The following is a 13,649-nucleotide window of genomic DNA, read 5'->3' on the forward strand; positions in this document are numbered from 1 at the left end:
GCCCCTGAACACATATAGGCCAGAAGTCTCTCGATCTCATTTTCAAGATATTCGGGAGATTCCATTACTTTCTCTGGCTCGGAGGGTGGTCTCCTGGGGCTATCACCTCCGCTCACAGTGTAAAGAAGGGGGACTTATCTTGTCATTCACCTTACCCAGGTTAAGGTGGTGCTTTGCCTTTTTGTTTACAGAGTTCCGTCCTTGGATTTCCATTTGAATAGGGACATTGTATTGTCTTGTGTCCCTAGTCAGCACTTTCCGAGGAATTTGCCTTATCTGCCCTGAAGGGGTATTTGCGGACGGGCCAAGAAAGGGGCGTTCTGGTTTTGTCTACAACCCTTCTCTGAGTGGGGGGGGCTGTTCTGTCAGTGATCGGGTGCCTCCTTTCCTGTTATGGTGCTTTCTTCTCAGGCGCTTAGTGCATCTTGGGCCTTCTGTTGTCATGCGTCCATTGTGCAAGTTGGCAAGGCGACCACTGGTCATCGGTGTACTGGTTCCCAAGTCTACGAAGTGAATGAGTTGGCATCTGTGGATGCCTCTTTTGGCCGCAAGGTTTTTTTGCAGGCTGCTGGTTAGAGGGTCTATTCCCTCTTCAAGGGGTATCATTCAGGTTGGGTTCCAGCTTGTCCTGGGTAAAGTTCCTGTTACCTGGTTGGCTCTTGTATTAGCCTTGGGATTTTTTGTTTTCCCACCCCTCATGTTGGCACTGCTTTGGGACATCCCTGTCGTTATGAAGGCTGTGTCTGTCAATGAACGAATGAGAAAATAGGATTTTTTACTTACCGTAAAATCCATTTCTCTGAAGTTCATTGACAGACACAGCACCCGCCCCTCTGTGGAGTTCTTTTGATACTTCTATTACTGTTTGCTACTAAACTGAATGCCTAGAGCAGGGCGGGGGTTATATACTAACTGAAGGATGGCCCATGGGCGTAGCCAGGTGCTCGTTTGCGTTTTTGTTCTGCCTAGTCCTATTCCTAATAGAGGTGATATAACCCTATCGTTACGAAGGCTGTGTCTGTCAATGAACTTCAGAGAAATGGATTTTACTGTAAGTAAAAAATCCTATTTCACAGAGCCAAATCCGAATGGACATTCCGGATCTCAAAAATCTAAATTTAATTCCTGAATATAACCACTCTTTTTTTCATATGGAATCAATCCAAATCAGTTATCTCCATCCTACAAGGAGGAGAACTTCTGCCATCAATCGATATCAAAGATGCATACCTCCATATGCCTATTTCCTCCCTCACTAGTAATATCTACTTTTTCAAGGTGGAAAATCTTCATTTTCAGTGTGTAACTCTGCTTTCCGGTCCAGCTACTGCACCTTGAGTGTTTTACAAAGGTTCTGGCCCCTCTTCTAGCCAGATTAAGGGCCCAAGGTATAACTATTATGGTTTACCCAGTCGATCTGTTCTTGATAGACCAGTCGGTAGCCCGCTCAGACCAAAATATGGTCACTACATTCAACTACCTGAAATATCTAGGTCGGATTCTCAACCTAGGAGAAATCTTTTTTTAATACCATGAAGAAGGCTAAAATACTTGGGTCCGATCATAGGTACACCCAGAAAAGGGTATTCTTAAGCCATGCAAAGTTCAGCGCCATAAAGGAACTGATTTAGGTGGTCGAAGCAAGATGAATTTCTTCTATTCAACTTTGCATGAGGGGTTGTTGGGAAAGATGGTGGCTTCATTCGAGGCCATTCCTTATGCTCAGTTTCATTCGAGACTGCTGCAAAACAGTATCCTATTGGCTTGGAACAAAGGGTTCAAGCTCTACATTCCCAATATGTCTGACTCCAAAGCCAAAGGCCACATCACCCTGATAACGCCTGATCTCGTCTGATCTTGGAGGCTAAGCAGGGTTGGGCCTGGTTAGTACTCGGTTGAGAGACCACCTGGAAATACCAGGTGCTGTAGGCTGGGTGTGCCTGAGCCTCCGTTTTATGGTTAATATCCAAAAATATACTAAGGGGACAATCCTTCCTTCAGTTACCTGGGAAGTGGTAACAACATATACTAACCTTTTTTGTTTAGGTTGGGGAACAGTACTGGAAGAGGCAACTGTCCAAGAGAAGTGGCCCAGATCAGAAATGGCCTTGCCCATTAACATTTTAGAAATTCAGCCGGAGCTCTTGGTCCTGAGGGCCTAAACGTTCAGTTTGCAGTATTGTACTGCCAGGATTCAATCCAACAAGGCCACAGCAATGGCCTATATTAATCTTGGGCAGAAAACAATGTACTTTTGCCTATCGGCAGTCTTCATTCTAGGAATAGAAAATTGGCAGGTGGACTACTTGAGTCGCCAGCAGTTGTTCCTGGGAGAATGGTTCCTTCACCCCGGTATCTTCCTGTCAAAAATGGAGGATCCCAGACATAGATCTGTTTGCGGCCAGGTTCAAAAAAGAAATAGACAACAAAGGATCCGCTAGCATGCGGAACAGATGCCTTGCTATTCCTGTGGAATCGGTTCTCACTGATTTATGCATTCCCTCCTATTCTGCCTGCATCCACGACTTCGCAGGATTCAGGAGGAAGGGAAGTCGTTGATTCTTGTGGCCCCCAGCGGACCCAGGAAATCTTGGTATGCAGAGATCGTAAAGATGGCAGTAGGGGACCCATGGACCCTACCATCATGGCCAGACTTTCTCTCGCAAGGTCCTGTGTTCCATCCTACTTTACAAATGCTAAATTTAATGGTCTGGCTATGGGGACCCACACTCTGAAGAAGCGTGGGCTGTCAGATTCAGTAGTTTCTACCTTGGTTAATGCAAGGGAGCCGGCCTCCATAATTTGTATATTATGGATTCTGGGAAACATATGTCTCCTGGTGTGAAACCAGGGGTTGCACCCCAGGAAATAGGTCAAAGGTAGAATCCTTGACTTTCTGCAGATGGGGTGAGAAATGAGGCTGGCCTTGAGTGCTTTCTAAGGACAGGTCTCAGCCTTATTGGTATTATTTCAACGACCACTTGCTTCGCATTCTTTGGTTCGTAACTTTATTCAGGGGGTGACACGGCTTAATCTCCGGTTAGGTAAACCCCTGAACCCTTGGGATTTGAATTTAGTTTTGTCTGCATTACAAAACTGCCTTTTTTTGGGCCGATACGACATATTCCCTTGGTCCTTTTTTTGACAAGGAAACAATTTTTTTTTTTCTGGTAACCATATCTGCTGCAAGAAAGGTATCAGAATTGGTGGTTCTTTCTTGTAAAGAGTCATATTTTTATTATTCATGGATAAGGTAGTATTGCGTCCTCATCCTAACTTTTTTACTGAAAGTAATATCAGGTTTTCATCTAAACCAGGATATTGTTCTATCTTCTTTTTTCCAGAACCCTGTTCTATGGAAGAAAAATCTCTACCATCTCTTGATGTGGTGAGAGCAGTCAAAGTCTACTTAAGGCGACTGCTCAGATTTGGAAAACGGATGTTTTGTTTGTGTTGCCTGAAAGTCCTGAAAGAGGACAGGCAGCATCAAAATCTACTATTTCTAAATGGATTCGACAAGTAATCGTTCAAGCTTATGGTTAAAAGTGGTAGTTCTACCCTCTCAATCAAAGCACACTCCTCTAGGGCTGTTAGTGCTTTGTGGGCAGTGCATCACCAAGCCTCCATGGCTCAATTCTGCAAGGCTGCAACTTGGTCTTCAAGCCATATATTTATCAGAGTCTATCTGATGGATGTAAAAAGACATGAGGATGTCGCCTTTGGGCACCGTGTACTGCAGGCAGCAGTATAAATCCTCTGATCTCATGGTGCCCTACTTTGGTTTGTGTCCCTCCCCTCAGTTGACATTGCTCTGGGACATGCCACATAGTAATTACTATGGCTTTGTGTCCCGTGATGTACGATTAAAGAAAATAGGATTTTTATAACAGCTTACCTGTAAAATCCTTTTCTTTTAAAGTACATAAAAAAAAGTGAAGGTTTGGGACTTTATATGAGGACATTGGACTGTACCTCCATCCCCGATAGTTGAGATCTAGTGGAGCAAGGTTTTGGGACTTTCTATGAAACATGCAGCCAGGGAGACAACACAACACAGTGATGTCTGGTAGGTACCATAATAACCACCATATATCTTACATAATTAAAAAAAATCCAATATAACCCCAATATAATAAAATACAGAAACACTTTATTCCATACCATAGTAACATAATGATATAGTGACTTATTGGCATAGCAACATATTGGTTTTACAATGGTAACATTGTAAAAACGCCAGACTCGTGCTTGTCTCCACAGTATAAAAAATAATTGAAATTGGTGGAATCCACTGGAACATATTGTTGATAGTATATAAAAGTAATATGGGCGGCATCTAATAGCTCGACATGTTTTGTGGCTAAACTGCCACTCTTCAGGAGCAGATGTGTAGATTAAGGGTATTAAAGGTAATAATTAAATTGGGTAATATATAGAAGAAATTGTACAAGAGTAAGTCCCCCGCTAATACAGACCAACCATGAGTCTGGGCACAGGCATTGGAGGGCAAGAGCCGGCCGGGCAGATCATCAGCCCCAAGAGCTGAGGCGGTAATCCCCAGGACACTGATGGAATGGCCAACAAAGAAAGCAGTCCCCGGGACGAGTCCCCCATGGATAGTGAAGGGTAGTGTAAGCCACGTAAAAAAAGCCATTCTAGAAAATTTGAATTGTATGTATAATGTACTAAGATCTATGAGTGTATATATCATAGTGACTATTGTCATTGTATACTGATATGTGAAAGTAGTGATGGGTAGATACAGTGATGGGGCTAGAACAACAAGCAAATTAATAAGTAATGAAAAGACTACCAAAATGATACCTGGAAAACTCCTGTGTGGATCTCTCAATCCAATGGTGCAGTGTATTACCTTTTAATACCCTTATAGACATCTACATCGCATCAGCTGCTGAAGCGTGGCAGTTTAGCCACGAAAGGAGTCGAGCTATTAGATGCCGCCCATATTACTTTTATATATACTATCAACAATATGTTCCAGTGGATTCTACCAATTTCAATGTTTTATACTGTGGAGAAAAGCAACAATGAGTCTGGCGTTTTTACGATGTTACCATTGTTATACCAATATGTTGCTATGCAATATGTGTCTATATTCCTATGTTACTATTATATGGAATAAAATGTTTCTGTATTTTATTATATTGGATGTTTTTTATTATGCAAGATATATGGTGGTTATTATTATGGTTTACCTACCGGTTATCATTGTTTTGTGTTGCCTCCCTGGCTGCATGTTTCATAGAAAGTCACAAACCTTGCTCCTTTTTTCTTGCCTTTTTGATATCAATAAATCTTTTTTTGCTAATCCATGTTTGTATGAGTGAAGTTCCATAGATATGTACTACCATAGGGTTGGTTGAGCTAACACAGGTTTTTATTTCAAGTTTGCTATTCAACTTTCATACCGTGTGCTCCCATTCCCCCCCCCCCCCCCTTTTTAAAATCTTTAAAAAAAATTTTTGTCATTTTTACGCTAAATGTTTTTGAGGGTATCCAATCCCCATACGCGAGTATTGTTTAACCCCTTTTTACACACTAATATGGTAGGTGGCACCTTGAGGGTCCGGTAATAATTCTTAGTGTATCAATGCTCAGTTAAAGAACAATGCTCAGTTACACAACAATACTCTGGATTATTTACTAAAGGCAAATCCACTGTGCACTGCAAGTGCAGTTGCTGTAGATCTGAGGGGGACATGCAAGGTAAATTAAAAAACAGCATTTTTGCTTGCACTTGATGGGAATATCTGCTGATTTTAATCATCCACTCATTTCAGATCTTCCCCTCAGATCCACAGCGACTGTACTTCCAAGTGCACTTGCAGTGTAGAGTGGATTTGCCTTTAGTAAATCAACCCCTCAGTTACTCAACAGTGCTCAGTTACTCACGGGGGGACATTTGACAACATACATTAATAAAAAATTTCCACAACAGCTCCTCCTCTTTGTCATATGCTCCCATGTGTTCCTTGATGAATCTTGATCTTACACCTGGAAATGAGTTAGTCCTTACAGTCCATATGAGTTCATAACACGGCTTGACTTTTAGGCCTCATTCACACGAGGCGGACTCCGTTTCCACTGAGCCCGTCCTGGTCCGCCGGCGATCTCTCCGTTGATCTCCGCTGAGCCGGAAGATGACGGGTCCCTCTCTGCTCAGTGAGCAGGGAGGGGCTTGTCAGGCGCCGCTGCTGCCTATGGAGGGATCGGATGAAAACGGACAGCATGTCCGTTTTCGTCAGATCTCACCCGATCTGCCAGCGATGGATCCAGACGTAGGGCCATCCGTCTGCTTTTAGCGGATCGGACGGGGTCGGATGTCAGCGGACATGTCTCTGCTGACATCCGTCGCTCCATAGGCTAACATGGAGCGCCCGTTCAGGTCTACCGTCAAAACTGACAAGCGGACCTGAATGGTCCGATTGTGTGAAAGGGGCTGTAGACTTTGTTCTTCAGGAGGGATGACTTAGAGGAGGACATGAAGGCCGGTCGGTCTGGGATCCTGTGTGTCTTGTAGGTGGGTTGGGCTTCGGGGCGTCTCATCTCAGAGGAAGATGTGGTTATCTGCTCGGGCTCTGTTCACTCATGTAGCACCTCATGATGGCATACAAAAGGAATAGAAACAAAAACGTGTATATGTACCCCTACTTCTTTCAACCCTGATCTGCTGAAAAATAAAAAATCCCCAACGATTCCCAGACCCTTAAAAGGACTTCAACCTTCACTAGCTATAGCTCTGACTTTGCCATGCAGGGATCTGAACCTTATCCATATGGGCCTGAATTTTGTCACTAGTATCCCCGATCCAGGTATAACAATCTTTTGCTATGAATTCACAGAAACCCCCCTTGGATGCCAACAGATAATCATGGGCCATCTTTTTATAAAAAGGTCTTGAATTGCTCATTACAGATTTCTGAAGCCACAGCTGAACTACTTCCAAGGTATTTTTTATTCTGGGGTCTTTTACCTCCAGACATCAAAAGTACCTTCCAAAGGGAAACGCCTTACTGTACCCTCTGACCATATATGCCAATCTTTAAGAGGTCTAATGGCCTTAGCCCCATACCCAGATTTCATGTATTGTGCAGCTGTCTGACTGGGGTGCATGGACAACCCATTGCACATGACTATTCAAATTTCTTTTTTTGGCAAACTCTGCGTCCAGAGAACCCTGTTCTTTACTTTTGGAGTGGATATTGTTTGCGCTTTATCACTATAACTGCCCCCCACTTTCCGATTATTTATACACAGCCTGATCGGGGCTGCTAACATACTATTCCTCATGTTTATGCTAATACAATCGCGCACTGGAATTCCGACTTATACACGGCCCGTCCGGTCTTACAATATACAGCCTTCTAAACGTGTTTGTCTGACAACTACGAAACATCATGAAATCCTCCGCTATTCAAAATTTAAAAACCTGGTTATATCTGTACCTAGATGTTACAACAATAACACGGACGCCTCCTGTTTGCTCTCTTCCCAAAACTGTATTACGGTATAAAGCTTCACAAAATTGGAATTAAATTTAGAAATCAGAATGGTTTCCATCATACTTCCAAACATGAGTCAAAAGACCCCAAGCTCCTCCCACCAATTTCCTGTTGCATACTTGCAAAGAACTTTCTGTCTGCCCCATCTAACTGGTTTATTTAAATATCAATGAACAGGAAGAGGGAGGGGGAGGGGAAGCCTAGTTGCATATTATGTCTATCAAGATATTTTAACAAATCTATGGCTGACATCATATAGGAGACTTCAATCATTTTAAAAACATTTTGTCCAGGAAAGGGTGGAATAAACCCCCCCATTTTGCAAATGGGAGGGAATCCCCCTTGACTCACACATCCCCTGGACAGTCAAACCACAATTTTTGAGACCGAAATACCATACAACAGCGCAACAAAAGCCAAAAACTGAAACTCCTGCAAAAAGATGGCTCAAGGAGGTCAACCAAAGCCTTTCTTTTCTACTGCAGGCTATACAATACAAACTTCAGCTAAAGCGATTAAACCCAAAACAATAAAAAATAACACACAACGCTAAAAGTACGAAAACACAGTTAAAGTTAGTAAATTCAGTGCAAAGTTTCACTTAAAACCAAAATTCAATACAAAAGATTGAATTCACTTAAAAGAGAAAACCAAAACGGTGCCTAGAGACAAGATGGTGGCTCAGACTGCATGGCTTCACACACACAAAGGTAAACAAATAAAATCCTTTTTAGCACAGACCGTACTACTCGCACTAAACTTAGAAACCTAGCCCAAAAGCAGAGCATTTCCACCCAAAACCAAAACACAGCGGACACAAAATGGTGGTTGACAAACGAAAATCAAGCCACGGCCACATGGTGAAAATAGCCGACAAAAGCTGGGCCATATGGTGACTACAACAAAAGAAAATGGCCGACGAAAGCCAGGCCACGACAAAATGGTGCCATTCACACATGAAATTCAGTTGTTGATCCCCCCCCCAAAACCAGCACAAAAGATTTCTTCACTAAAACACCAACACTTTCTCCCCACAACTACACATTTGAGACACCATGTGAACACTTACAAAGATTTGAAGCTATATACTTCTATTGACCTTGGCCAACCAAACAACACAGGTTCTCCAATCAAACAACGTTACATAAAACACAAAATAACACGGCTTAAACATACACTCTTGTTCCCAAATTAAGTTCATATACTTACTCTGGCATCTTCCATAGGAACAAGACATTTGAGAAATACCCACAGTGGTGCTTGCATGCATGATATTTTCACTTCAAAACAAAAAGAGCTCCTCCCATGCTATTGTCCACAGGGAGTAGCCCTTTCAACAAACAGTCCCTATTCTAAGTGATGGAACAGCCGTGCCTGGCCGCCCTTCCCCCTCATGGCCGCTTGTATCTGCCTGGCAGATATTACCTCATATAGCAGACAGAGAATCAAGATCCTGAACGCAGAACAGCAAAAATGTTAAAAAACTTGAAGTATGGTTGTCTTACCATAGGCCGGTCTTTGCTTGTCTGGTTCTAGATCATCATTCCCCCTCAAGGTCCGCTGAATTAGGAAGATCTGTTGGCTTTCTTTCTGGCCCGCCATAAATGTCAGGGAAATTTTAAACTACTCCCTATAAGAATATAATTTTTTTGCGCTTAAAAGCACGAAAACAGCTCTCTCATACAATGCCGGGAAAGCGCACTTTGTATTTCTCCAAGTAACACAGACAGATGCTGGTATTACCTTGAGCTTAGCAGAATTATGCCTTGAATGCTTTTACTCCCTTTATATTGTCAAGATGAATAAACAAAGGACGTTGGTGGCTTCGAAATCAGCCAATCAGACACTTGTATTCTTTCAAAAGAACCAATCACACATGTATATATTCAAATACAAATGCTGTAGTGACGTGTGCAGACGCTCATGTTCAGGACCATTCGGGATGCCCTTTGTGAGACACAAAGGACTCACAATTTGAACATTACTTACATGGCTCTGAACACGATCGTGTGCACATTCTCACTGCTACCAATAACGCGAGCCATACTCTATCATGGCTCAGTGGGCCATGATTTTGTATGGTTATGCTATGTTTTCCCATGTACACAGATCTGCTTACTTAGGAGTTTAGATGCGGTCGCCATGGAGTGGCCAGTCCCTTGGTGAGGCATAAAGAAACATCATTAAAAAGAGCAAACAGATCTGCCGTGTCCACAGGAGGTTTCCGCAGTCAATTGTCTTCCACCAACGTCTGTATGTGTGAATACCCTCACATGAGCGTATTACAGCAAAACTGACACTAGGGGGACATCTGACAACATACATTAATACAAATTTCCACAACGGGCAAATTTAAGTCCTAGGTCTAAAACTTTTAGTAAATTTTTTGAAAATGTAGCTCCACTCAAATTAAAAATGTTCTCTCTCTCCCTCTCTCCCTCTCTCCCTCTCCCTTTACTATTGTTGTGGGGGGTGGGTACTGCCAATTTCTCTCCCCTTCCTCTGCTCCCTCTCCCAAAGCTTGGTTGTGCACCCTTCCTTTGTGTCACCGGAGGTATTGGGGGTTCCCCTAAATTCCTCCTATTAGGTTCAGCATTATCATCTGAGTAATAATCTCCATCATACACATGTCCAATGGGCGATAGCTGTTGTAAATTGGTACATTTATAATGTAATGTATACATTGGGGGGTTGAGATGGGGTTTGTGTTCTATACGTTTGATTAGTGTCATCTGATTTACGTGCTTGACCCCTACCTCCTGACGGTGGAGGGGTTTTTCTTTTTAGTGTAATCCCTTCAATGTGGAGCATGCGTGTGGTGTACCAGTTGGTTAAGGTTCCCATTATTTCCTTCTCTCTTAATAGAGGAAGCCCTAGATTCCATCCCTCCATTCTCTCTATTCTGCCATTTATATATAGTGTTTCGCTGGTAGTCCTCTACATTCCTTTTTGTTACTTTTTTTTATTTTCCTATTTTAAGTGTCCTTATTTAATCTTATCCAGGAAATCTTTAAGCTGTTTATTAGGGTTGTCCCAATACCACTTTTTTAGGACCGAGTACAAGTACCGATACTTGTCAGCTGACTCTGTCCATTCACAAAGGAAGGAGGAGGACATGGAGAGAGACAGCAGAACGGAGGGGGATAGCGGAACGGAGGGGGACAGCAGAACGGAGAGGGACAGAGGAACGGAGGGGGACAGCGGAACGGTGACAGTCAGCAGTGATTGTGTGTGGGGGAGTTACAAGCACCGATCACCGCTGTATGTCACTAAAGCAGCTGAAAGCCGCATCGCTGCTGCCTCTCAAGGTATCGGGGGAAGCATTGGGAGCATTTGCCTGAGTACAAGTACTCGGGCAAATGCTCGGTATCGGTACCAATATCGGGACAACCCTACTATTTATACTCAGCTGTATCTGTGTAGGGGTTTAATTGCTCCTTCAAATCCTTTATATTTTCATTGATTTCTTTTTCCGCCTGGACACAATGTTATCTGATAATTTTTTTTCGCTGGATTTGAAGAACTGATACCATTCCTCCTCCAGATCCTTTTTTTCCATACCATCATTAGGTACTATGTCCCATCTCAGTCTCTTGGGTGTGATTTTGTCTTTGATATATTCTTCTAATGTGAGTGTATATATTAACCTTCCTAGTGGTATTCCCGAGTGTGGCTCGGGGTTAATTTTCAGTGCCAAAAACGGTAACCCCAAGCCACACTCAGGATTGCATCGCAGGATCCAGGGAAAGTTACTTACCTTGTCCCCAGGATCCTGCGAAAAAGCAAAAGCTTCCAGCTCTTGTAAATTCTTGGGCTGTCTTGCATGAACTGCATGTTTGAGATCTCCCCAGAGTGGCTCAATGATATTGAGGTCAGGAGACTGACATGTCCACTCCAGAACCTTCACTTTATTCTGCTGTAGCCAATGACAGGTCAACGTGGCCTTGTGTTTTGGATCATTGTCATGTTGTAATGTCCAAGTACGTCCCATGCGCAGCTTCCTAGTTCATGAATGCAAATGTTCCTCCAGTATTTTTTGATAACATACTGCACTCATCTTGCCAACAATTTTGACCAAATTTTTCTGTGCCTTTTTGTAGCTCACACATCCCCAAAACATCAGTGATCCACAGTAGGAATGGTGTACCTTTCGTCATAGGCCTTGTTGACTCCTCTCCAAATGTAGTATTTATGGTTGTGGCCAAATAGCTCAATTTTGGTCTCATCACTCCAAATGACTTTGTGCCAGAAGGTTTGAGGCTTGTCTCTGTGCTGTTTGGTGTATTGTAAGCGAGACACTTTGTGGAATTTGCGTAGTAATGGCTTTCTTCTGGCGACTCGTCCATGCAGCCCATCTTTCTTCAAGTGCCTCCTTTATTGTGCATCTTGAAACAGCCACACCACATGTTTTCAGAGAGTCCTGTATTGCACGTGAAGTTATTTGTGGGTTTTTCTTTGCATCCCAAATAGAGGTCGACCGATATGGGTTTTTCTCTGGCCGATGCCGATGCCGATATTTAGAAATTGCGGTGGCCGATGGCCGATATGTGATGCCGATTTTTTTGGGCCGATATATTTGGCCGATTTTTTTTTTTTTTTTTCTTTTTTCCCTTCATCTCATAAAATCTAACAGTTATACCCCTTTCACACTGGGGCGTTTTTCAGGCGCTTTTGGGCTAAAAATAGCGCCTGTAAAACGGCTCCCCTGCAGTCTCAGTGTAATATCCCGAGTGCTTTCACACTGAGGCGATGCGCTGGCAGGATGTTAAAAAAAAGTCCTGCAAATGGCATCTTTGGAGCGGTGTATACCGCTCCTCCACCACTCCTGCCCATTAAAATGAATGCGCACCGCTGCCGAAGCGCCTGCAAAGCGTTTTGGCAGTGGCGCTTCAGGGGCGCATTTAACCCCTTCCTCGGCCGCTAGCTGGGTTATAAGCGCCCCGTTAGCAGCCGAATAGCGCCTCTAAAATGACGGTAAAGCGCCGCTAAAACTAGCAGCGTTTTACGATCAACGCATGCCTGCTCCAGTGTGAAAGCAGCCTTAAGTAATACAGAATTTTTTTTTCATTTAAACATTAAACAAAACAAACCTCCAATCAGTTCACTTGTATGTATAATTTAGAAAAAAAAAAAAAACTATCTTAAATATTAAATACACAAAAACAGGTAATCAAAACTTTTGGACGAAAAAAAATGGGCTAACTTTACTGCTTAGGTTTTTTTTTTAATTCATTACTGTATTTTTTTTTTTTTTTGTAAAAATTGCGTTTGAAAGACCGCTGCGCAAATACCGTGTGACATAAAATATTGCAACAATCACCATTTTATTCCCTAGGGTCTCTGCTAAAAAAATATATATAATGTTTGGGGGTTCTAAGTGATTTTCTAGCAGAAAATACAGGATTTTTACATGTAAGCAACAAGTGTCAGAAAAGATTTAGTCTTTAAATGGTTAAACTGAGAAATTCTACACACGGAGTTCAGTCTATTGATAAAAAGAACCTGAAAGATACAAATGTATCTTCTTATCAGACTTGGCAGGCTGCCCAGAGGAGGAGAGAAGAAAACTTCACAGATAACTTAAGGCAACTTGCATTAACTTCTATTACAGAAGTCATTTGCAAGTCACGGCTGAAGTTACAATCGGCCTTTTTTATCAGCACAATCGGCCGATGCCGATTAAGTAAAAAACGCCAAATATCGGCCGATATATCGGTCGACCTCTAATCCCAAACAATTTTCCTGACAGTTGTGGCTGAAATTAGTTGGTCTACCTGACCGTGGTTTGGTTTGAACACAAGCTCCATTTTCCACTTCTTATGCCCCATACACACGGTCGGATTTTCCGACGGAAAATGTGCGATCGGAGCGTGTTGTCGGAAATTCCGACCGTATGTGGGCTCCATCGGACTTTTTCCATTGGATTTTCCGACACAAAAGTTTGAGAGCAGCCTATAAAATTTTCAGACAACAAAATCCGATTGCGTCAATTCAGACCGTGTGTGGACAATTCCGACGCACAAAGTGCCACGCATGCTCAGAAGAAATTCCAAGACGAAACAGCTCGGTCTGGTAAAATTAGCGTTCGGAATGGAGAGAGCACTTTCGTCACACTGCAATCTTTAA

General features: G+C 42.8%; 1 protein-coding gene and 1 pseudogene across 2 annotated transcripts in view; both read left to right on the top strand.

Annotated features, from left to right (window-relative positions):
• SCAI (suppressor of cancer cell invasion) overlaps positions 1-13,649 on the top strand; it is a 1,468,821-nt gene that overhangs the window by 98,073 nt on the left and 1,357,099 nt on the right. The gene's annotated exons all lie outside the window — the stretch shown is intronic.
• On the top strand, positions 1,814-1,932 carry LOC141109173 (5S ribosomal RNA; annotated as a pseudogene).

Source organism: Aquarana catesbeiana, linkage group LG09 (genome assembly GCF_042186555.1).
Source record: "Aquarana catesbeiana isolate 2022-GZ linkage group LG09, ASM4218655v1, whole genome shotgun sequence".
Taxonomy (NCBI): Eukaryota; Metazoa; Chordata; class Amphibia; order Anura; family Ranidae; genus Aquarana; species Aquarana catesbeiana.